Consider the following 8,763-nt stretch of genomic DNA (forward strand, 5'->3'; position numbering starts at 1 on the left):
CACGGGAGTGCAGATGTCTCTTTAAGATACTCATTTCCTTTCCTTTGAATATATACCCAGAAGCAGGATTGCTGGATCATATGGTAGTTCTATTTTTAACTTCTTCAAGAACCTCCATACTGTTTTCCATAGTGGAAAACATTCCCACCAACAGGGCACAGGATTTCCTTTTCTCCACTCCCTTGCCAACACTTGCTATTTTTTGTATTTTTGATAATAGCCATTTTAACAGGTGTGAAATGATATCTCATTGTGGTTTCAATTTACATTTCCCTGATGACTAGTGATGTTGGGTATCTTTTAATGTACCTGTTGGCCATTTGTATGTTTTCTTTGGAAAAATGTCTATTTAGTTTCTCTGCCCATTTTAATAGGGTTTTATTTATTTTTTATTTCTTATTGCAATTTTATGAGTTCCTTATATATTTTGGATATTACCCCTTTATGAGATATATGATTTACAAAGCTTTTTCTTCCACTCTGTAGATTGCCTTTTCATTTTGTTGATTATTTCTTTTGCTACACAGAAGCTTTTTAGTTTGATGTAGTCTCACCTGTTTATTTTGCTTTTGTTGCTTGTGCTTTTGGCGTTATATCCAAAAAGTCACTGCAAAGCCCAATGTTGAGGAGATTTTCCCTAAGTTTTTTGGTTTCAGGTCTTATGTTTAAGTTTTTAATTTCTTCCAAGTTAATTTTTGTGAATCACATAAGATAGGGATCTGATTTAATTTCTCTGCATGTGATTATCCAGTTTTCCCAGCATCGTTTATTGAAGAGACTATCCTTTTATCATCAAGTATTTTTGGCTCACTTATGAAATACTGGTTTACCATTTATGCAAAGGTTTATTTCTGAGCTCTCAATTATATACCATTGGTCTACATATCTGTTTTTATGCCAGTACCATATTGTTTTGATTACTGTAGCTTATAATATAGTTTGAAATGAGGAGGTATGATATCTCCAGCTTTATTCCTTTCTCAGGAATGCTTTTGCTCTTCAGGGTATTTTGTTGTTCCATATGAATTTTTAGGATTTTTTTTATTTCTGTGAAAAATGCTACTGGAATTTTCACAGGGACTGCATTGAATCTATAGATGGCTTTGGAGTAGTTTAGACATTTAACAATATTAATTCTTCTGATCCATGAACACAGGATATCTTTCCATTTGTTTGTGTCTTCTTCAATGTCTTTCATCCAAGTCTTGTCATTTTCATTTTACAGCTCTTTCACCTTCTTGGTTAAATTTATTCCTAAGTATTTTATTGTTTTTGATGGTATTGTGAATGGGATTTTTAAAATTTTCTTTTTCAGATATTTTGTTTTTAGTGTATAGAAATGCAACTGATTTATGTATGTTGATTTTATATTCTGCAACTTTACTGAGTTCATTGGTTAATTCTAACTTGTTTTTTCCTGAAGTCTTTATTTTTTATATATGAGACCATGTCATCTGCAAACAAAGACAATTTTGATTCTTCCTTTCTCATTTGGATGCTTTTTATTTCTTTTTCTTTTCTAATTGCTCTGGTGAGAATTTCAAGTACTATGCTTGATAGCAGTGGTAAGAGTGGGAGCCCTTGTCTTTTTCCTGATCTTAGAGGAAAACTTTCAAACTTCACCATTGTGTAGAATGTTCACTTTGGGCTTGTCATATATATGCCTTCATTATTTGAGGTATGTCCCTTCTGTGCCCAATTTGTTAAGAGTTTTTGTAGTGAAAGGGTGTTGTATTTTGTCAAATGCTTTTTCTTCATCTTATTAACAAGATTATATGGTTTTTATTTTTCATTCTATTAAGGTGGTATATCACATTTACTGATTTGTGTATGTTGACACAGTCTCGCCTCCCAGAGATAAATCCCACTTGATCATGGCATATGATTCTTTTAATGTGTTGTTGAATTCAGTTTGCTAATATTTCGTTGAGAATTTTGCATTTATATTAATTGGGGATATTGGCCTGTAGTTTTCTTTTCTTGTAGTATCCTTATCTGGCTTTGGTATCAGGGTAGTGGTGGCCTCACAAAATGAGTGTGGGAATGTTACCTCCTCTTCAATTTTTTAAGAGTTTGACAAAGATTGGTGTTAATTATTTAAATTTCTGGTAGAATTCACCAGGGAAACCATCTGGCCTTGGACTTTTCTTTGCTGGGAGATTTTTGATTACTCATTCAATCTTACTCATTATTAGACTATTCAGGTTTTCAATTTTTTCCTGATTTAGTCTTGGTTAGTTGTATGTTTCTGGGAATTTGGCCATTTCTTCCAGGTCATCCAATTTATTGGCATATAATTATTTACAGTAATTCTTAGGATCCTTTTTATTTCTGTGGTATCAGATGTAATGTCTCCTCTTTCATTTATGATTTTATTTTAATCTTCCCTTTTTTAAATTAGTCTAGCTAAAGGTTTGTTGATTTTATTTATCTTTTCAAGAAACCAGATCTTAGTTTCATTAATCTTTTCTAATGTTTCTCTGGTCTCTATTTCATTTATTTCTGGTCTGGTCTCTGTGTTTTTCTTCCTTCAGAAAACTTTGGGCTTACTTTGTTCTTCTTTTTCTAGTTCCTTAAAGTGTAAAATTAAGATCTTTCTTTGAGATCTTTCTTTTTTTCTTAATGTAGGCATTTATCACTATAAACTTTCTTCTTAGAACTGTTTTTGCTGCCATCCATAGGTTTTAGTATGTTGTGTTTCCATTTTTGTTTGCTTCAAGATATTTTCAATTTCTCTTTTTTATTTCTGCTTTAACTCATTGGTTATTTAAGAGTATGTTATTTAATTTCCATAAATTAGTGAATTTTGCTGATTTCCTCCTGTATTTATTTCTAGTGGTCATACCATTGTGGTCAGAAAAGGTAGTTGATTTTAATTTTTTTAAATTTTCTAAGTCTTGTTTTGTGAGCTATCATCTGCTCTGTCCCAGAAAATGTTTTGTGTGCTTGAGAAGAATACAAATTCTGCTGTTGGAATGAATGTTCTGTATATGTCTATTAGCTCTAAAGTATGTGTGGACTATCTGTTGGTCTAAAGTGTATTTCAAGTCCATTGTGTCCATATTTATTATTTGTCTGCATGATCTCCCAAGCTCCTAAGGAATCCTTGAATGTAAGAATGGGAAGTCAGGTGTGGCAATAACCAAAAATTGTATTTAATATTTAAAAAATGTCAACAAAGTGTACATTCATACTAGATAAAGCTACACAGATTTAGAAGACTATGGCTGAATGTCTTCATTTCTATTCAGTATTAAGTCAACAGAATATAGTAATGTTGGTTATCTCATATCGACTAGAATCTCTAATGCATAACCCTGTATGTCTTTGATCAATTAAAAATAAAGTAGGAAACAAAAGAAATAAATATACTTTCTTTAAAAAAAAGGGTTTTCAAACATGGAATGGAGAAGAGGTGAATTAAAAATGATTCTTGGTGGCAAAAGGTTAGGAGCTACTGATTTAGAAAATTGTACAAAAAGAGCAAAATCTATACATGGCCATCAAGCAAAAGTTCCCCTTTCTTTAAATAAAGTTTTATTGGAATATAGCCATGTGCTATGGCTGCTTTCCTGATAAAATGGCAGAGTTCCATAGTTGCTACAGAGATTTTGTGACCTGCAAAGCCTAAAATATTTATCCTCTGGCCCTTTTCAGGGAAGGTTTACCCTGTCCTGGAGTATCTCCTTCACAAATTATGACACAGTAGGTGTAATTAAGACATATTAGGTGCTCCCTTAGTTGATATCCACTAACTGATTTGCCCAATAAACCAACATTCTCTGATACTCCTGTAAAACCTACTAACTAATGTCCACTGTAAGCTGAAAACTGTTGAGCTACTTTTTTTTTTAAATCTACTCTTAATGCGCATATATTTCTGCTCCCATCATATACTTGTATATTTTCTAAAACACATTTGTGTTTGCTTCCAAATGTGTTTATGTCATTTGTTCCTACTGTTTTATCATCTAATTAAATATTATGTAAGCTGAGAAAATGAATATAATAGGAGTATTGTTTCTCTCAAAAATAAGCTGAATGCATTGGGAAGATGAAACAATAAAACAGTTGCTGCTAGATTAAATTGTAGGCAAGACAACTGGAAACAAATGGGAAAAACTGTAAAATCTGTGACTCAGTTCTTGGATTGCTTTGTCCCAGTTTTCACTTTATAGAATGCGAAGCTAGAAATCAGGGACAAGACATCATTGGCATGGTTTCTGCAAGAAACTCCAGCGAATCTATATAAGGCTTTGACCCTGTATCAGAATATTGGCAAATTTATTTACACATGTAGCTTTTAAGTTTAAAAAGTTTTATAGGTATACATGCAATAGTTTTTTAGGATTCCTCCTCTTAACTAAAATGTATGATTGATCTATCCATTACTGGTCCCACTCTTATTGAAAAAAAATTGTCTCTTCCATTTTTGTTAACCAAAAATTTACCTTGGTGAGGATAGAATTATAATTTTTAACAATTTATTTGAGCCTAAGGAATTATATTAATAGACCTCAGCAGTTAATGAACTCTAGTATGCCTAAAAATCACTTGAAGAGCTTGCTAACAATGCAGGAATTTTTCTTTTCTTTTCTTTTTTTTTTTTTTTTTGAGAGAGAGAGATTGAGCACAAATGGGATGGGGCAGTGGGAAAGAGAGAGAGAGCATCTTAAGCTCAGTGTGGAGCCTGTGGCAAGCCTCGATCTTATGACCCTGAGGTCATGACCTGAGCTGAAATCAGGTCATATGCTTAACTGACTGAGCCAACCAGGTGCCCAGACAATGAAGATTCTTGGGCTTTAAGGCTGAGATTTCAATTCAGTCGGTAGGTTTAGTGGGGAACAGCAATTACATTTTTAGCAATGTTAAAGGAAACCTGTTTAAGAGGGTAATCATGATTTACTTACAAATATATAATAACACTTATCAAAGATTTTTATTTAGCTCAGTAATTAATGAACAATCTAATAAAAGGCTACAGTGAGTTCTATGGAGAATTGAAAGGTCCACATATATCTAGGCAGTAAGGAACACTGAAATAGATTTGCTTCCATAGATTCAAAACTGACTTCTTGATGTGGGGTGGAGGGAGGAAGAGTATTAATTCTACTTTCATCAGAAGTCAGTCATTTGCATGTCTATAGACAAGAATCATTTGTATTGCTATCAATGATCTGCAGTTTACAGAATTACAAATAGCTCAAACACAAGAAAGGCCCAGGGACCGCATAGAATCAGATAACCCCAAAGGTTGTGCTAGACAAGGTAGAATTTTCCATTGCTGATACCTGGTAATCTCTCTGGTCCATCTGAAAATCTTTCACAATTTTTCCCTAGATACTTTGCTTTGGTGATTCTAATACCTTGTGGTTAGTGGATCATTATCTGAGATATCCTTTTAATAGACTGTAACCAAGGCTGTTGAATTATTTCCCCCGTTAGAGAGAGTACTAACATGTCCACGTATGTGAATATGATGAAAATAGCTTACAATCTGTAAGTAGCCTTGAAGTTCCTGATTTTCTTGAGGTTATTAATATTTCTGGAGAATCTACCATATGTCAAGCAATGTATTATGCTTTATAATTTAATCCTCCATTGACTTTTACTTTCACTTCAGTTTAGCTACACACTCCCATGGCTATAAACTTAACTCTGTAGTAAGCTATAGACTACTCTCAGTGTTGTGGTCTCTAATGTCCCTGTTCTTTTTGACTCTCACGTTTCTTACTGCCAATTCACCTTCTCTTTTGTCTTACTGAGTCCCCAGTATCCTGACCATTCCTTTTTCTAACAAGAATTTGGCTCCTCCTAGTTTTATTTTTCCCTTCCCTAACAAACCTAGATACATCCCTCCAACACTTCTCCTTCCTCCACTTCTAATACCATTGCTTCTTTGTGTTCCTGCCATATCTTCCATGCTATGTGACTTAAGCTGGCTAGTTACAAACTATAAATCTTAATTTCCCATAAAATGGGGATAATAATAGCATCTACCTCATAGGAATGTTAAGCTACCCATGTTAAATGAAGGTAAGTTTTTGAAATACATTGGTGAGATTTTTTCTTTGCTTTGTTCTGACATTTCCTTTGCTCCACCAGAGGCATCCATGGCCATGGAAAACATTAGGATTGTGATGGTAGAAATTAAAAGCAGGTAGGAACTTATTAAAATTAAGTATTCTTCTTGTCAATTCCAAAATAAGAACTTGAAACCTATAATAAGACAAAAATTCTGAGAAACAATTTATTGAGGTTGATATGGGTATTAAAATCCTAAAGGGCTCCGTTTGCATATTCAAGAGTCAAGTTTGGCTGTATAGCCTTCTATCAGGATTTGACTGTAGATTTTAGTTAGAGAGGGTGGAAGTATCAAAGAAAAAAATTGCACCAGACAAAGGTAAACCAGTAAGGGAGATTTTATGCAAGGCTATTGCAATAGGGGAGAGAGCTGAGGATCCAGTCTGAATTCAACTTCACTGAAACAAAGGGTCGTGGGGATTTTAAGAGGTAGGGTACAAGGGAGATCATGGGCCATCTGCGTTTGCTAATTGGGTTGAACCAAAGGAAAAATAAGCTTTCTTGTATCTCCATAACAGGAGGTAGTTTTATAACTTGGAGTAAGGCACCCACCAAAGTTAGGTCCCCACCCTCCCACAGAGACTGGAAGATAGGGATGCTATCTCTCATGAGGATTACATTTCAAAGGCCTGGCTCCCAGAGCCTTTGAGAAAGACATTCCTGGGTTATAAAACTGGCAGGAGGCTTTAAAAATGATTTATGTCTCAAAAGGATAGAAAGAATTTATAGTTATGAGTTTTCTAAAGTAAATGTTCTAAGAAAAGGGAGGTCAGGGGCCTGGTGTCAGGAAGAAGTCTGTCTAAAGTTTAGTCAGGCTGAGGGGAATGTCTTGGTTAAAGGTATGATATACGGGGCAATTCCCACTGGACAGGAGGAGGAGCAAAAGCTTCCACTGTGGAAGAAGTGGGAAGTTCTGAGGGCATGTGGCCATAGGGGTGGACTGCTTGGATCTTGGATGAGGTGCCCAGCCCCAGCCCCTCCTGGGACTTGGTCAAACAGATAGTAAAGGGTTGGACAGATAAAAGGTCACAGTATACACTTTGGTGTTTTGCTTTTCTGCTACATGCACGTGGCACAGGAGGTGTAGAGCAACAAGGACAGAGAGAGGTACCCTCGACTGTAAGCTTTGAGCCCGGGGCTGGAGAACCAGCGTTCCTTCACGCCTTGGTTAGAAAATGACTTCCAAATGTTCTGAGGAGTCAGTCAGTGTTCCCTGGACCGCAGGTGCAGGGAGGGGAGCGGAGCTGAGAGGGTAAAGCAGAGGCTGGGGGCTTTGTTAACTGGCAGACAGGAGGAGGAGTTCAGGAGTGTGGAGGTGGAGTTTGAGCTCTCATTTCCTTCCCTTTCCTTTTGTGCTGTTGTTGCTGGAATTTGCTTTTTAGATGACGATATTACCATAAATTAGGAATTGTGTGACTGGGCATCACTGATACCTGCCTGATTAGAGCTTTTTTGTCTGTCTTCTAAGTTTGGGTACATTCAAAGAAATCTGTATCATTTTTTCCCCACCGAAATTTGGAATTTAGAAAGTCCATGTGATGTGTTCCCCTGAATGCATTTTGGGGATCATCTATAACTCTCTATAAGCAATGCTATGCTGTCCTTTTAATATAAAATTTTTAATACAAACGGATACTACTTGAGCAAAATGCATCCACTTTTTTACTTGTCCACAAGGTGCTGCTGTTTCCCTTTCTAGTAACACAAGGCAGCGGATTCCCAGGAACACAACGCGAAAAAATTACCGTAGTTTCTCTTCTATAATTATTTAGTTCTTAGGGTGCTATTAGGTTTGTCCCATAGAAAGAATGCGTGGGGTTTTTCCTTGTAGAAACACAATGCTTAGCAATAAGTTAGGTCACAATTGAGCATTGTCAGAGAACAGATTTCCCTTATAATTTCATTTATAATAATTACGTTTTTAGGGATACTAACAGCCTTATAGAAACATCATTACATTATATACCCAATGACTGTGAAATCATCTGCTTTGAAGCACAGCGAAATCATCAATCAGCAAACTGGGTCTAAAGTGGGGCCATTTTAAGAAAGCTTTTTACGCTGTAATCTGCAAGATGATTTTTTTTGAAATTAAAACATTTCTAAAATGCACTGACTATGATTGTTTAAAAAAAGTAATGGCTCTTTTTATGGTAAGGAAATAAATTGAACCTCTGTGCTAGAAAGTACAGAAAACAAATCAGCTTTCTTTATAAATAGATTTACTGCTGGTTTAGAAATTACCTTATGTGCTTTTGAGATGATGGAAAAAAGAAATCAGCTTCTGTTTGCACCGTGCATGCAGCCTATTTGCTGTGTCACTTTCCAGAGGATTATGGAGTGTTGGGGAGGTCAGGATTCTCAAAATGTAGAGTTCTAAGAAGTAGCAAAGCCGAGAAAATGAAAATGAAGCAAGACTAGTTGTTGAGTATATGTACTGATCGAGTTGAGGGGAAGCTCTGGACTGTGAGCCAGGAGATCATGTTTTGACTTTGACGGAGTCACTGGTGGCTGAAGCAGGCCTGGCACTCGGTGAAGACCAAGGCCGACTGGGAGTTAGGCTGACCAGCATCAGAACAGACAGACGGGCCACTGGCCAGAGGTTATGGCTAAGTGTTCAGTGCTCAGTGCTAAACATGGTGTTAATGTGCATCCCAAGGGCAACGCTGACAACAAAAT

This window comes from Zalophus californianus, chromosome 2 (assembly GCF_009762305.2).
Source record: "Zalophus californianus isolate mZalCal1 chromosome 2, mZalCal1.pri.v2, whole genome shotgun sequence".
Lineage (NCBI taxonomy): Eukaryota > Metazoa > Chordata > Mammalia > Carnivora > Otariidae > Zalophus > Zalophus californianus.